Genomic DNA, 18,286 nt, shown 5'->3' with positions numbered 1-18,286 from the left:
AACCCATAAAGTCAAACCTGACTTTTGTGTCCTGTGGAGAGCCATTTTTACCAGGGTTAGCAGTAGCCAGAATTAGCAGGCAGGGCACATTTGTCTTAGGGCTCCCCTCTGTGTCCCTTTCTTGGAAAACTATCAGATTTAGTTGGATTTCTTTTCCTCATCAAAACATACCTGGCCCGTGTCCATTTTTTCAGGTTCCTCCCCTTCCTCAAGAAAATGTTCATGACGTATTAATTAACTGGATTTTAATCTTTTAGAATGAGTCAGCCTGTTAGTAATATCGTATCTCCCCAACAACAGATGCCTCGTCTTTAGAGTGGTGCTAATGTGAAACATGGAAAACAAGATCAGAGAAGATTTGCTTCTTTGGAATGCCTTCTCTCCCTTTCCCCTGACTCCTCTGGCCTGTTATATCAATGAAGATGGAAAAGGAAAGAGACAAAGTCTCTTTGCCTAACTGTTTTCAATTGTTATTTCCCATGGTTTTGCTTGTTTTTCAGCCAACACTGACTCTCCTTCTGGGTCATCTGTGTGACATACAACCCAATGGTTGGGCTCTCTCCATGGGGCACCAATGTGTTCTTTCATGGGCACCATTGAGGGTATGCACAGTTCCCTGATGTGGCAATCTAAGCCCAAAACATTCTCTTGAGTTTTTCCCTTTAGATCAGCAACTTGCTGCTGGCTCCCCTCTTGCCTTCTGGAGTTGGTCATATTCACTTGACCACCAAAATGGAGGGCAGCAAGGGGGCTATCCAGCCCCTTGCCTGCTTCCTGGCATCTCCCTCCTGTTTTCTCTCCTCTGCTTGGGTAAACCAAAGACAAAAAAAGCACATCTGCCGGAGCACATGTCCAACCAATATTCAGATGCCAGTCTCTTCTCCTTGCAGGCACATGTAACCAGTGGTCCTCTTTGTGCCTGTCCCTCATTCAGATTCAGAACTGGTGAGGATCTCCATGGAGGAAGTGAGGAAAAAGCTATTGTGTGCTCTGACTCATTACCACCTGTCCTCCCACCCCCCACCCTTCCGCAATCTTCTCCCATTGTCAGGGACAGTGGGAGAGGAATTGAAGACAGAGGGCAGCAAAAGCAGTTCAGCTCCCTTTTAGGAAGCTCTGTGGGGAGGTGTCTGGTTCTAAGTATTTGTGGCTCTCTTTAGAATAGGGAGTAGTTAGCTTTTTGGCCCCAGTGTCAATTTCTGGCCACAGAAAAACTCTTATTCAAGTTCCAACTATATAAGCATCACAAAAAAGCTAGAAATAATAAAACAAACAATTGATTTGAGTAAAAAAAATAATTAAAGGTCTGTCTGTCAAAATCTGACTTTAATAATGACAAACTGGAAAAATGTTTGTAATGTGTATGCCAGACAAAGATTGTGATTCTTAGCATATAAAGAGCTGTTGTAAATCAATAAGAAAAAGAGGAACATTTCAATGGAAAAATATGAACAAAGGATAGTAACAGCAGGTAAGTAATGGGAAAAATATATAATATAAAATTGAAAATGAAAAAATACTTCATTCCTACCAATTACCAAAGAGATGAAAAATCCAATAACTTTGAAATGCATTTTTGTTTAGCAAGCAACAAAGTATGTAGTGTGGCCAAAGGTTAAGAAATAGATACTTTTGTATACTGTCAATTGATACATAAATTGATATAACCCTTTCAGAGAATAATTTGGCAAAAATATCAAAAGCTTTAACATTTTGCATCCTTTTGGGGTCTGCAATTCTATTTTTATTATAAAAGAGGAAGCAAATGAATTTGAATCTATATGAAGAAATAGCTACAAGGGTGTTCACTGTAGTACCTTTTTTGTGAAAACTTGGGAACCATTGAAATATCCAGCAAAAGGTGATTGATTCAATAAATAATAAAATACTATGCAACTACTAAATGTAATGCTATATGAAAATACATAATGACATGGGAAAGTATTCAAAAGTAGCTCATAAAACAGTATTATGACCTAATCATATTTTGTAAAAGAACTTTATATGTGCATATGCATTGAAGAAAGAAGGAAACAATTTACTTCAAAATGTTAACTGAGGTATTGAGGGGTGAGGAGTGAAGGGAGAGAGAAGGAGGGTGATAATTTTTCTTCTTTCTCTTCTGTATTCTCTATACTTTCTACAATGCATATGTACTTCATTTGTTTCAAGAAAGTAAGCACTAACATTTATAGAAATATTATGGTAAAAGGAATTATTGGTAGAAAAAATGACATGAAACTACGAATGAGTTTAGTACACAAATGCATGCTACAGCATCCAGCACACTAAGAGAGTTGGGTCTGTGTCACAAGTTGAGCCACCACTAAAGCAATCTGGGCCACTTTTTATCAACTCCCTTGATGTTGCTTGATGGTTTATACCAAAACTCTGTTCAGTTTTGGTATATCTAGGACTAGGAAGAGCCAAAATAAAATGGATGAAGAGTACAAGTCTGATCTGATTTCTCCAAGAACAAAATTTGGGGTACACACAGTAAAATAAACAGCAGAGCATGCTGGCAATGATCTATAAATACTATTTCTTAAAATTTCACTTTTGCTAAGTGAGTGGTTGTGTTAGTCCATTTGTACTGCTATGACAAAATATCCGAGACTGGATAATTTATGAAGAATTGATACTTATTTCCTCACAGTTCTGGAGGCTGGGAAGTCCAAGATCAAGGCACTAACTGGTTCACTTGTCTGGTGAGGGCTGCTCTCTGCTTCCAAAATGGCACCTTGTCACTGCATCCTCTGGAGGGGAGAAATGCTGTGTCCTCCCATGATCCTCACATAGAAGGGCAAGCTGACCAAACATTGCCTCTTTGATAAGGGCTTTAATTCCATTCATGAGGAAGGAGCCCTCACTGCATAATCACCTCTTACAGACCCCACCTCTTAATACCATCACATTGGCAACACCTGGATTTTGGAGGGAACACATTCAAACCATAGCAGTGTAGCTATCCTCTTTGGTAAGCAGTCAGCATGCAGAGATACCATGTTATCAATGTAGTTGGATTCAGAGGCTTTGAAATAAGCAGAGACAGGGGTAACATCGACTTTCTGTTGTGAAACTTGAATACTTGCTTGAAAAGAAATCTATTTGGATTCTACATGGTGGTAGGCACACCCACCCAGTGGTCACCTATAGGCCGGGGTAACGCTTTCCTTAAAAAGCACTTTTGGGTTGGCTTCCAATACATGGCCCACCAGGGAAAATATTGATGTTGTATCTTTTCTCAAAGTCCAACTTTTCTCCTTTCCCTCCCTTGTCACCTCCTCAGCCTCATCATCCCTTCATTTCCTTTTTTCTTTTCCCACTTCTTTTCTGCCCTCTATCATTTTTCATCTGCCACAAACCTTGATGCTTGCTTTTCTAGTCAGCATGTGGTGCCCAGGGCCTTTAAACATAGAAGGGAGATTTTAATTACATGAGAAGACAAAAGGATATCGTGCAAGGATTAGCTGCCTGGGCAGTGTAGATTAGTAAGGAAACAAGCAAATTAATTACAAAGATGAGACGGTTTTCTTTCATTTTGTTTTAACAGCCTGATAATGGCTCAATGGGAAGTGACCAGCATCTGACGAGACAGAAAACCACTGCTTTCTGCCCAGGGGAAATGATTTCTGAGGCTCTCTGTTCCTTTTCTTTTGAAGCTTTACCCTGGTGAGTTTGTAGGAGAGGCCCGAGACGGACACTATTCTCGAGGTTGCCTGATGCTTCTTTTCTTGCATTTTCCACTGATGAGACACACTCACTCTTCCAGGAGCTTTTATACAACTCTAACTTGGAAAAGTCAGAAAAAGTTACCCCTTTTCCTTGATCCAGCTAGTAATACCCTTGAAGGAAGCAGCTGAATGTTCTATGCTCATTAATTGCCACCAATTGAGCTATATCCTGAGGAGACTAAAACCTTTCTATGTATGTTTTAGAGTTCTATAAGGATAAAAGGAATACCTCCTATGCTAAAATACATATTTTTAAAATTTGTTACACAGTCAAGCAGATGTTAAAGTGAGAGTAGCTCTATGCTGTGTCTTAGTTATCATGCATTGGGATTTATAAATGAAAACAAAGATCCATATTTAATTGCTTCAAAAAGATCAAATATGCCCATGTGGTTTGGTGACAGATATTTACTGCTGAGGTCATAGATATCAAGTCATAAGCATGAATTTTCCCTTCTATGAGTGAGCTGATAAAGAATCCTTCAGAACTGTTTCTATCTCACCATACAGCTTTGGCTGTCTCTGTTTAGCCAAAGGAGTACATTTGAGAAAAAGAATCAACAAGGAACTACCGTGCCACATCTTTTGCATGCAGAGTTGTCTAGTTCATCAGTAGGTTTTCTGTTGCTTTTTCTAATGATCCTGAGAGAAATAGATCATAAATGATATTTGAAGAAGAGCTTTATAAAAAGACAAGAGGTGGCTTATTATTTTAGGTGAGAAGAATTGTTAGTGGCCAGTGCACATGCTTATGCCATCTAAAAACCAGAAGTTAACTACTTGATTAAAAAAAAAAAACAGTTTTATTGGAGTATAATTTGCATACCATAAAATTCACCCATCTGAATGGGTGAATCCTGCTTTAAAGGGTAAGATAAAACATTGAAAACCTTAAAAATTGTTCAGTTTGATGAAATGTGCCTTACCGAGATAAAATCTGTTTCATTTTAGTCATCAATTATAAGATTTGCTGGACTTATTTTCACATAATATACCTCTCTACGTCTCAGTTTTATTCTTCTGTAAAAGTGGGAGAGTGTCTACCTAACAGGGCTAGTGTAAATGTAAAGTTGAGAGGATGCGTCTAAAGCACAGAGCTGGGCACGTGATATAAATTCAGTAAATTACTCCCCCTGCCCCCTAGATGTCAGTGTTCTGTTTGTTGCTTAGCCAGAAAAAAGTTAACTCATTTTGTAAAACTGATTTTCAAAGAAAGTGGTTGTGGAGATTTCAGGAAAAACCGTACACTTCTGAAATACTTTGGACAATTAGTATAGTCTTTTTCCCTATACCTTTGTTGAGGAAGGAAGGGTGGGGGCAGTGAGCTGCAGTGTGTGTCTAGAAACCATTACCACTGCATAAGGACTGGGGTCATTCTTCTACCCCATCTGGGAGGCCCCATACATGGGCCCAGAGAAGCTGGCTCTGCCTCTGTAGAGTGATCTTGGGGCCTGTGACCAAATGGTCAGATAACCTCATGAGAGATCTACAGTTCATCAAGCTGAGTTTTCAATTTCCGCAAAGGAGTATGGTCCTAGGAGATAAGAATTACATGAACAGAATCAAGTTCGAAAGTTTTCTGAGTTAGAGGGAAAGTGTATGCATATATCTCATGAGACAAAGATGTGCGAAATTAAATCAAATGAGGTAAATTACCTCAGTGGGGGCGACAAAATCTAATCTGGCTTGAAAATGTGACTTATATCAGAAGAATAGGATGTGCCAGTCCATTTGAAAGTTTTGAAGGTGCTGTTAGAATAAATATGGCCTGGTTAGTCCCATCAGCATCATAGTAAAAAAGTCAATCATGTCCTGGCCAATCTAAAAAATTACATGGGAAGTGAATCTCCAAATTGTGTGGAGCGACATAAACTTCTTTAGTAGATTAGTAGCCTCTAACTCCAGGAAAATTTAGGATTAAGGATAGAAGTGTTTCAGATAATCGGAATAGTAATATTATCATATTTTTGTCTTAAAGCATTAGTACATATTTAGAATTTAAAGTATTTGTAATGTTTAAAAAAATTTAACTTCTCTAGAGTGTTGGGTCAGCCTTTTAATTCCAATTTAAACTATGTCATTCGGTAATTAATTTAGATTTGTGATATTAAATTGAAATCTCACTAAGTTTATAAGCTGATTTAGAATATTAAATGTGCTTAAGTATTGTTCTGTTTATAAGCTTAATTTATTAGATTTGTAAGCATGACTTAAGTACTTGAAAGGTTTGTTTGCAAAACCAGACAATTGTAGTTTTCAAAAAGGAGAAGAAATTTAATCTATAAATGTATAAATTTGGTTTAAAATGCTTAAAGCATTCATTTAAGTTTTACATGGAACCAACACTATTCAAGGGCTTTTAAAAGGTTATTCTTAAGTTTTACTAGCCTATGTATAAGGTAAAACTTAAGAATAACCTTTTAAAAGCCCTTGAATAGTGTTGTAACTTTAATAAATCGAATGTTGATTTTCAAAACACACACACACAGGATATTCTTCTCTAGACACAGAAACCACTCTTAAGGACATGCATACAAACATACATATACCATGTCTACATAAATAGGTGACTGGATGGAGATAGTGTTGACAGAAGGAGTGATTTTTCTTTTATTCTGTGTTGTGTGACAGTGAGGAGGTGGAGAGAAAGTCTTCCCCATGACCCACCCGCCCCAGGAAAAAATTAAAGATATCTGCAAATTCTTTGAAACTAGTTTCAGGAGGTGGGGTTTGTGTCACTTCCCTTGGGTCCGGGAAGATTCTGTGACTGACCAACATTTAGTAAGGCTGATTGTGCAGCTACTCGGGCCCAGAAATGCCACTGCTGGGTGTGCCTCCCAGGGGAACTCACTTATGTGTGTACAAGGAGACATGCTGGAGAATGCTCATAATTACAGAACCAACTGACAGTGCCATCCACAGCAGAATGGGGAAGTAATTCATGGTATATGTATGCATTGGAATGCTCTGCATAGTGGAAAAGAATGAACTGGAGTTACATATATCATCATGGGTATCCGTCACAGACACAAAGCTAAGAGAAAATAGTAAAATATAGAATAATGTTTTTCAACCTTTTTTTCATTGTCACCTCCCAAAGAGCCTTTCTAGATATTTTCCTAATTCTCCCCATGAAATTTTAATAGCTAAGATACATTGTATACCTGTTTATGTACTCTATGTATATCTGTGCTTTACACATCAGAAGAGTAAGATTCCCCCCAACAAGAACCAATTTTCGCCCCCTTGGGGGCAACATTGCCCTGGCTGAGTTTGCATGATGTAGAAAAATACACAAACTATGATACTATTTACATAGTATTTAGAAACATGCAAAGTAATAGCATTTTGCTTATAGAAATGCATGGGAATGCTGACTACCAATTTCAGTAGAGTGGTGATTCTATGGAGGCAGAGGAGAGAGAAAAATGAAATTGGAGAAGGGTGTACTGGGGACTTCAGGTGTGTTGATGGGTACACGGGGATTATTGATGCTTCAGGTAGAGATTCCAGAGGGTGGGGCTGCAGACCCTCTGTTTCATAGATACTGGTTTTTTTACTAGCTTTCCTCTATCTGAAAATTTCCTCTGAGAACACAAGAAGGAAAATTTCCTTTCAAGAAAGAAAGAAAATTGAGTGGACTTTAGTCACAACATAATGTGATAAACACAATCAATAGTCACCAGTGTATTTTTAGAAATTTGACTGGATATGGCATAATATTAACTAACATGAGGTAGTTTGTCACAAATGGAAACTGCCCTTTCTCCAAAAATAAATCAGCAGATGTATGTGGACTGTTGCAATCACTGGTGCGTTTGGGGGAGGACCAAGAATCAGCTGGCATATATAAGCTTAATAGAAACTTGTGTAAGGTAGCAATTTACCTCATAATAAAGCAAATCCCACAGGTTTGGAGCATGGAACGTGCACTACAGAGCCTGTAATTTCTTAATAAGGTTCATGGAGTAGCTTTCATAAAATATGCATTTGTATGTTTTGTTTTTCCTTTACAACATGAGACTAAAAATACATATGCAACATTACCCTTGGAAAGAACACTTTACAGATTCATAGTTCAGGATTTTTGCATGTAGTGGTGATTGAAAATGAACTCATTTGACATACACTGGTTGCCTCCATGACCCTCATGGCTATATCATGATTTAATCTGCGAGTGAGCTCCATGTAATTCGTAAAAACACAAAAGTTTTGGCTCATTTTGCTATATTAGGTATTTAAGGCTTTGACTCACCAAAATACTTTTTATGTATTCTGTATAAGTATACTTACACATTTTATTGCATGTAATATAAATAGAAATATATAAACACCCATTTCTATGGCATTTATCTTCATAATAAGACCAAGCAGAAACAGTTTTGGTTTGTGCACATCAAATATATCAGATTTTACATATTTTATTCTATTGTGCAATAAAGAAATGCATCATAACACGACGATATTTTTTTTTCATAAGTTACAGTCTTCACTATGTAACCACATAGGAGGTTTCCTTTCCCATAACAATTTTTAGGAAAGAGACCGAGTTTGACTACATGTAGCTATCATAACTTATTTGCGGATGAATCATAGCTCTTGTAATTCTGCAAAGGATAAGAAAGGGAGCTAGGGCAGTTTATAAGGGAAACATCTAACAGATTATGTCCCAAGACTAGGTGTGCCTTTCTTGATGCCAGAGATTGAGGTGAGGTTTGCAGTCACTCTTCTTCTTTGCAAGATTCTGGGTGATGGAGAACATAAGCAAAGTACTAAAAGGCAAATTGTGTCAGCATTACTCATGGCAGGACAAAATTCTGTTAATGCACAATGTGGAGTTCTCTGGAATGGAGAATACACATTAGAGAGAAGCCCAATGTGGAGCCTCATGCTTCCATCTTGAACCCAGACCCTTGTATTTCCCTATTGAAAGAGTGGGGTCTATAGGGCAGTCTTTATGTCCACGAACCCAGACTACTTCAGAGCATGCAGGCCTGCCCCATTCACAGAGTGGCTAGTTGAGAAGGAAGGAGTGGAGGGTTGCTTCTTCACAGAGAAGCCTGTCTAGGAGGGTCCATCCCATGGGTGAGAGATATAAAGATGGAGATCTCTCTTCTGAAATGCCACCTGAGCTCATAAAGGACAAAGACAGAAAGTACTTGACTGGATTCTGGCCTTTGGGATAACATAACACCCTATTGATTAAGAAAAATATCATTCTATGAATGTCTTAGACTTTAATTGGGGTTTTCATGCCTTTTGTTAGAAGTAGCCTTTGGGGAGAGGGAGAGATTGAAGATGTTCTCACTAACTCTTGGCCATTAGGTAAAAAGGCTGGAAGTCGCTTCTTGTACATTAACACAAAGGGGAGTGGTGGGGAGGGGGGTACTGATGCGGAGGAATGGCCTTAACATTTTTCTTCCATCCCACCTTGGATTCAGTAGCCCCAATCAGAAGGGCATCCACTGGTTTGGGGTCTCTGAATTATGTCATTCATTAAATATGGTGGCAAAGGTTAGAAGTTAACATTTATCGATTGTCTACTCAATTCCAATAATTCTATATAACTATCTAATTTCATCATTATAATTTAATGCTTACGTGAATGAAGTGCAGTTATATCTCACACTGAGGTTTGGGTCTAAAGTTAGCTAGGAAGACTGTGGTAAAAATTATCTTTGAAAATCACTTAGGAAAAGTGCCACACTGGGGAGAGGTTTCCTTTCCCTTACTAAGCACAACATAGCCATATTTTTCTTCAGCCCTGAACCAGAATTCTAATTTTTGCTTTTCATTTGAACATAGGATAAAAGAGTTGTCTGTTTAGGGACTGTATTGTATATAAAAATATGTATCTTTAAAAACTAGATTTATGTTTAGCCAGTGAGATGCTTACACTATAAGAAGCAGTAAAAATAAGGGCCAAATGAGGATGCAGCCACACATTGATCTCTCTTATCTTATACTCACACCTGGCCATGCACTTACTGAGTGAATAGGGGGCAAAATGCTATTTCCTTCTTTCTCATTTTTTTGGCCAAATTCATATAATTGAATTTGTTTAATTGTGTCTAAGATATGACTGCATTGTAACAGTATTATTTAAGGTAAGCTACGTTATGCTGCAGTAACAGACGAATCCTGAAGTCTCAGTGACTTAACCCAACAAAACATGTTTCCCATTCACAGAAAGTCTGATAAGAGCTGGTGACTTCTCAAGGCAGCCATTCTCCATGTGGTAGACCAAGTAACCCAGACTGTTTCCATCCTGTGCCACTGCCAGCTTATCTTGTAGCCTCTATGATCAATTCTCCAGAGACAAAGAGAACCGAAAGGTCACATACTCGTTCTTAAATGCTTTGGCTCGAAAGTGACACACATTACATGCTTATGGTCCATTGGACAGAAATAGGTACATAGTCTCTCCGACTTTAAAGGACTAAGAAAAATCAGAACACATGGATATTCAGAGGTCAGTAAACGTCTGTACCACAAATAGCTCATTTATTTAATAAGGACTGACTGCATATCACTGTTTTTTTTATTTTTTATTTTTTATTTTTATTTTTTTTTGAGACGGAGTCTCGCTCTGTCGCCCAGGCTGGAGTGCAGTGGCGCGATCTCGGCTCACTGCAAGCTCCGCCTCCCGGGTTCACGCCATTCTCCTGCCTCAGCCTCCCGAGTAGCTGGGACTACAGGCGCCCACAACCGCGCCCGGCTAATTTTTTGTATTTTTAGTAGAGACGGGGTTTCACTGTGGTCTCGATCTCCTGACCTTGTGATCCGCCCGCCTCGGCCTCCCAAAGTGCTGGGATTACAGGCGTGAGCCACCGCGCCCGGCCATATCACTGTTTTAAGCACTTTATAGGCATTATTTCATTTAACCTATGAGATAAGCAGTATTTTTATCTTCATTTTAAGGTGTGAAAGTGAGGGTTGGAGTAGCTAATTAGTCCACAAATCACTCAATGAAAAAGTGGCAGAGCCAGGATGTGATCCTACTACCTTCATCTACTGCCAAAACCGCTAATCCAGGTGTTTGTTATTGAGTCACACTTTAGCCCTCTCATAAAAGTTTATACCTGTTGGTTGGGCATAACATGTAATATGAATAGTGATTCATCTTAAGCCATAGGATATGGTTTGGTATATGATTTAGGCAAGCTATCGAGAGTTTTTTTTCAGGTCTTTGTTTTGCATGTATATAAACATATATTCTCTGTCTCTCTTTTAAAAAAGTCATTCTCATCTGTTATTTCTTATTTCCCTACGGAAATGTCTTATTTGCTCCTCTCACCCTCAACTCACAACTTTTTACTTATCTGAGCATGAAAAATCTGTCCATGTTTTCTAGAAAGCTGATGGATATTCTCAGGTGGAGACCATATTCACTCAGGAAAGGACACAGGAAATGTAGGTCCAGGGGAAGGAGAGATGGGGAGTGAGTAACAATGGTGGTTGTATCACATTTTTCGATCGGCACCAGGACTTACTGTACATGTGGAGATGGCTAAATTATGAATCAGATTGTAGAGTGCCCTATAGGAAGGAAAGTTTGCTGAGTAGAAGGGTTTGATATTGAAAGCCAAATGATGATCATGCCCAGAGCAGCCCCTTTTTTCTAAATTGGATATTCCAGGAGTAGGTTTAATGACAAAGGTGAGTGTGGTCTGATGCTGTAAGGGAGTAGGAACATTTATTTCATTTATTTCAAATGGTAAGATGTTGTTCAAGACTTTGGGGTCTCAGAGAATGTAGATTCAGGGCCCTGGTGGGAAGAAAGTGGTCAGATATTGGAAGCAACAGCCGGAAGGATACTCTGCTGCATCACATTTGGATTGTGGAATAGAACTCAGAGAATTCTCTATGAACGTGCCCCCACCCCACCCCCACCCCTGCCCCATGCTAGGAAAGAATAGATTTTCTGTGGGGCATGAGCTGTCTTTCTCTACTAATAGTTTCTTGGTAGCCTAATCACCTGGGACCTAGCTGGGGTACCTAGGGCCATAGGCTCAGGGTAAGGCACATATAATACTCTGGGCAGTGTAGCTGTTACACTAACCCTCCAAATCTTAGTGGCTTAACATAATAAAATGTTGATGGGAATGATTTCTGGGGCGGAGTGGGGGTATCTGCTGCACACAATAAATGAGGGACCTGAGCTTCTACCTCTTAGTAGCTCCACTGTTCCCTAGGGTCTCAGAGTCCCCTGCCATATCCTCTACATCCAGCTGACACGTGAAGGAAAAAAGAGAAAGAGTGTGGAGGACTCCTGTAGGATATTTTTATGGGCCAGGCCTAAAAGTGGCGCACATCCCTTCGACACAATCCATGGATCAGAACTAGGGCATTTGGCCACACCTGACTGCAAGAGAAAGCAGGGAAATGTAGTCTAACTATGTGCCCAAGAAGAAGAGGGGATGGGTTTGGTGAACACCTTGCCAATCTCTGCCACAACCAAATATGAGTAGAAAGTTAACATCTTCATAGAGGGGGGCTGAGTTTATGCCCTTGGTGAGGAGCTAGGAATCAAGCCTATTCAGCAGGGGCTGGGATAGCCATGATATTGAAAGTCAACCTCAAGTAGGGCATGGCTTAAGGCAGGGCACAGGAAACCCTTGACATGCACGGACCACAATTCCCTTGTGTTTAACCAGCAGCTTTCTGAAAAGCAATGGCAAAAGAGGGGCTCCTAGAGTATGAAGAGGTAGACAGGTGAATTGTTCTGGAGCTTCTTGGATGGTCCTGATGACATCAGCAGTGACTGCAGAACAGATTAAGGGAGAATCTTCAGCAGTACAAGAGTTCCTGGACCCTGGAAGATTCCTTGACAATGTACTACCGATAGGAACCCCAAGACATTGAAATAATTTGTATGCCTGAGATGATAATAATAGCTAACATTTAATTAGTGCTTACTGTGCATCAGAAACTGTGCTAAATGCTTTACCTGCTTGTATTAGCGTTCTCTAGAGGGACAGAACTAATAGGATAGATGTATATATGAAAGGGAGTTTATTAAGGAGAGTTGACTTACATAATCTCACAAGGTGAAGTTCCACGGTAGGCTGTCTGCAAGTTGAGGAGCACGGAAGCCATAGTGGATCAGTCCAAGTCCCAAAACCTTAAAAGTAGGGAAGCTGACAGTGCAGCTTTCAGTCTATGACTGAAGGCTCAAGAGCCCCTGGAAAATCACTGGTGTAAGTCCAGTGATGTTTGAGGGAAGGAAGCATCCAGCATGGGACAAAGGTGAAGGCCAGAAGACTCACCAAGTCAGCATCTTCCCCCTTCTGACTTTTTCTAGCCATGTTGGCTGCCAATTGGATTGTGCCCACCCACATTGTGGGTGGGGCTTCCTGAGACTGGGTCTTCCCAGTCCACTGACACAAATGTTGATCTATCTGGCAACACTCAGAAACACCTAGATACACCCAGAAACAATACTTTGCATCCTTCAACCAAGTTGACACTTAATAGAAAACATCACACTGCTCCACATTCTTTAATCTTCACAACTGTTGGGAGACAATTCTCCACAGTTCTTTAGCATTTCTGCATGTCTTACAGGCAGAGGCACTGGCTTTCTTTGTTCCAGACTATCTTTCCAAGAAGATTTCTGTCGAAAATAGCTTATAGCTTTAAAAGATAGATATAGTAGCTCCCTCTGAAGAAGGGGGCATATTTGTTTGCTGGCCAGGATAATAAAGAGAATGTTTCCATTTGGAACAAATGTTGGACAGATTTACTTGCAGGACCTTTAAAGAATTGTGGTTTTCTCAATTTGGAGTTCGTCATCTGTGGCAAAACCTTGCTGTACAGATAGCATCTACTTTGACTCACTTCTGAATTGCACTCTTAGGAATTGAGGGGACAAGTTTCATACAAACATGAAGCTCATGCTATATTCTGTATCTTGAGTAATGAAGTCTTCATGTGATCCAGGAGTCACGTGTCTTCTGTCTGCCTCTATGAAACAGTGGCAAGTTAGCCATTTAGCTTGAAAGTAGGATCAAATCTCAGACCAGTCACAGTTCTTGCAATGACAACCCCATGATGTTGATAATAATTATTATGCCTGTTTTACAGATGGAGGGTTTTTGTTTGTTTGTTTTTTTACACATTTGAGGTTTTCAAAGGTGAAGGGACTTGTCAAAGTCTACAGTTACTAAATGATTGAGACAAGATTTGAATTTAAGCAAGTGTTTCAGGGATGAGGATTTATGGCTAGAACTTTTAGTTATATGAATGAGGTATTCCTCAAGTTGAGAAGACACAGATGACACAAAGTTTAATGAATGATAATTGAGGATTTATTTTATGCATGAGTCTAACTAGAATAAATAGGTAAAATATTTATCCCTCACATAGCCTCAGAAAAGAAATTCTTCCCTGCTGAGATTTTAGGAATGGATTTTTACATGTTTTGATATCATTAAGTAAATGTACAATAAGACAAATGACCACGGCAAAGTGAGCAGTTTCTTAATTCAAAACTTGTTTTCTTTGACGGCAATGCAAGTATACGTATGGAGAGGGTTTGGGCTTGTCCTCAGAGCTCAGCAGAACACTTGGATTTAAAAGATCAAAATATTTAGATAGTGTGACCAATGAAACATCTTGGCAGCATGAGGGGACCTACTGGTGGGCAGGCAACATTGTTTCCTGGATATATTGAAGATGAAGGTGTGCTATTAAAAATAAAAGAATGTAAGTGTTCTGGGCAAGGACTTATCTCCTCGTGTGCCTTAAGGCTGTTGGGAGTTTTCTTCTGTGTAGATGTCATCAGTATACCTGGAAATTTCTTTCTTCTGTAGATTTTCTGAAAATTTTCATCTTTAGTTTTAAAGAGTCTGAGAATACCGAGGAAGTCGAGTCCTCTCTGCATTCACTGTGTGTAACTTTCCCCCTTTTACTCACTTGGGAAGGGCTCAGGTTTATACGTGTGTCACCGTGACTTTGAGAGATATCTGGAACTTAATATTTGCAAGTATTTCAGTAAGACACTCAGTAGTCTGTCTTTTGAGATTATCTCCCTCCTAACCTGCTTCAGTTTCCTGGAACTTAGATATAATGGCTGGAGCTCTAGCTGCCTTCTAAGATCATGAGACAATCTTTATAGCAGAAGCCTGAGCTAAAGCACTTTCATCAAGGACAGGTTTGGTAGCTTCCTGAAGGAGTGTATTGACATACATTTTATAGGAATTGAAGTTTACTGCACTAAGTTTACAAGATATATTGTCACGAAATGTTATCAAATTAGGTGATGTCTGTGAGCATGCCTTCTCAAGTCTCCTCAGTTCCTCATGAGAGATAAGCTTGGATCGTTAGCAAAAAATTTTTGCCAAGTCTCTTATACTCTCCAATGATGTCACTCTAAGACTTTAAACAGTTTTTTGAGATTATATGTGATTCAGCTACATTTTCTTCCTATGCTTTGAACATCATCTCGCTATATTGTTCACAGGTTACATAATAATAAATAGGTTTCAGACATGTTGTAATTGTGGAGAGGATAATAGCCTGAAGGCCCCCACGAGGTCCAGAGACTAAGCAGAACAGACAGTACAAAGCTCTGCCATACTTGTTAAGGATGGTGAAGCAGAATGATAAAAGTGCAGATTTCTCATGACTCTGCTGAACCATCATACCAGTCCTGGACTGCTCAACTTGGGTTTACTTTAGTGCGTGTATGTATTATTCAAGGTAGGCTAACTGCTACAACAACCCAATTTTAGTGGTTTAACCCAATGGAAGTTTATTTTCACTCATGCAAATGTCCAAAGTAGATGTTTGGGTTGAATGACTCTGCTGGTAGATTCTTTGAAAATGGCAGCACAGACATCTGATTTTCTATTTTATGACTCTATTATCCTCTGAGTCTTAGAGTCCACTCCATTCAGATGAAAGTGGAGTATCCCTCTGGGAGGATTTTATCTCCCAGTCTGGAAGACAGCACACATCATTTCCACTCATAGCTCATTGGCGAACCTTGGTCACATGATGTGCCCAGCTCTAAAGAAGTCTGGGAAGGGTAGTTTATTTATTTTAATTTTTGTGCGTACACAGTAGGTATATATATTTATGGAACACATGAGATGTTTTGATACGGCATGCAATACATAATAATCACGTCATGGCAAATGGAGTATCCATCCCCTTAAGCATTTATCCTTTGTGTTACAAACAATCCAATTACATTGTTATTTTACAATGTAGAATTAAATTATTATTGACTATAGTTACTCTGTTGTGCTATCAAATACTAGGTCTTATTCATTCTATCTTTTTTGTGCCATTAGCCATCCCCACCTCTCCCCTCACCCTCCCACTATCTCTAGGATGGGTAGTTTAACTGTGTGCCCAGGAGGAAATGGAATATGGTTTGAAAACAACGAACCAGTTTTTGCCATGGTAGAGAAATGATATTTGAGTTTTTTTTAAAGCTATTGTTATTTCTAGCCTCTGTTCCCAGGAGCTGAACACAATTCCTAACCTATGAAGTTGTATGAAGTTTAGCATCAAACATGTACATCTTATGTACCAATATAATAAAATTGCCAAGAAATATACAGATAAATGATATAAAAAGCATAAAATAATTTATATAAAATTCAACACATGTAGGTTTATCTACATACACAAGTCTACACATGGAAAGACAATATTCCAAGAAGATACATATCAATTTTTTTTTTTTTTTTTTTTTTTTTTTTTTTTGTTGAGACAGAGTCTCCCTGTGTCGCCCAGACTGGAGTGCAGTGGCCGGATCTCAGCTCACTGCAAGCTCCGCCTCCCGGGTTCACGCCATTCTCCTGCCTCAGCCTCCCGAGTAGCTGGGACTACAGGCGTCCGCCACCTCGCCCGGCTAGTTTTTGTATTTTTTAGTAGAGACGGGGTTTCACCGTGTTAGCCAGGATGGTCTCGATCTCCTGCCCTTGTGATCCGCCCGTCTCGGCCTCCCAAAGTGCTGGGATTACAGGCTTGAGCCACCGCGCCCGGCCATCAAATTTTTAAATGTAGTTACTTCCAGGAAGGGAAGTAATTTGAGATGAAATAGGACTTTTATTTTTTAAACCATATGCTTCTATACTGTTTGATTTTTTTTTTGACAAAATGAATGTATTTGTGTCTATAATAAATTTGAAATAAAAAGAACTTACATAGAATCTTGGTTAATATCTCTTTTAAATAGCCTGTATAATTCTGAACTCCAAAACTTACGAAATGTAAGGACTTGGAGAGTTCACATGCAGCCCAGAAAATGCCTAGATTGTAGGAGAATAAGAATAACAGTGAACTTAAGTGGTTCAGAGAAGATAAAAGAAAGTAAGAGAACAGACATTAGGTAAATGAAAGTTTTTTTCTGTTTCTAGTAAAGGCAATCAAAGGGAAATGTGGCTTAAAGTGCAAGATTAAGGATTTAATTTAGACACAAGGAAGACCTTTATTCATGGTCCTGCTTGTTAAAAATTGAATTGGGTTGTAATGGGAGGATGTGAAACCTCATTTCCCAAGAGTTGCTATGAGGAAAAAAAGGGCTTTTATTGTTACATTCCTCCAATTCGACTGAATTTCATCACTTTGGACTCTCTGGGGCATGGTTATTCTATGGTTATTCTAGGTGAAATATGCTTTAAGGCTGTTCATGTTTCTTATTTATCTTGTGGTTTTTGTCTTTGCTTGCACTGTTGCTAGAGAACTCGGATGGTGTATATTTAGAGAGAGAAAGAGTGAAGACAGGTTGGCTGATTCTTTATACTTCATAGGTGGATATATGGAGCTGAGGCAGCACAAGGCTGTCATCCTATTAAGCAGGGTTAAGATACGGATTTTCACCATCGATTATACTTTGTTCTGCATTCTTTTATGTTCACCCTTTTTTTCCTTCTTAGCTTTCTTAGGAGAAATATTTTGCTTATTAAGAGTGGTGTGAATAGATGTTTAATTATCATCTCCTTATTGTACTGCATGTAAGGCTGATACAGTATTCTCTCACTTGATAAATGTGTTACATTTCCTTGCAAATTAAGGATATTTATATTGCAGACGGGTGTGTCATGAGGGAATAACATCTATGCTTAATATCATAATGTCTAACAGGATATTTATGTTGAGGTTTCCTTTCAAAAAATATTTCTCAATTTTTAGATTTAGTATTCACAATTTGATAGCACTGAAGGGCAAAAGTAGAATAGGAGAAATGAGCAAACTGATCTTAACTCATTTGCTGGCTCCTGCTCAATCTTTTTTCTTCCCCCAACAGCTGGAGACCCATCTCCTTCCACCTATATGGGGATAAAGTGTCTGTGTAGGGGAACATTGGATTAAGTAATAAGATGGCAACAGACATTTCAGCTTTTAAATAACACCTTGGTTCATGTCAGGAAATCTTATATTTTGACAACATTTAGGAGAAAAGTTTGGAATTCATAATTTTCATTTTATAAGCTCTCCATATTCATTTTTACCTCTGATCTGCTTAAGCGGTGTATTCCTCCAACAATTTATTGCCTTTTAAGGCCATGAATTCAGAGGGCTGACAGTAAATCTGG

The sequence above is a fragment of the Macaca nemestrina genome, chromosome X, assembly GCF_043159975.1.
Source record: "Macaca nemestrina isolate mMacNem1 chromosome X, mMacNem.hap1, whole genome shotgun sequence".
In the NCBI taxonomy this organism is placed as follows: Eukaryota; Metazoa; Chordata; class Mammalia; order Primates; family Cercopithecidae; genus Macaca; species Macaca nemestrina.
Note: the sequence above shows the minus strand (reverse complement) of the source record.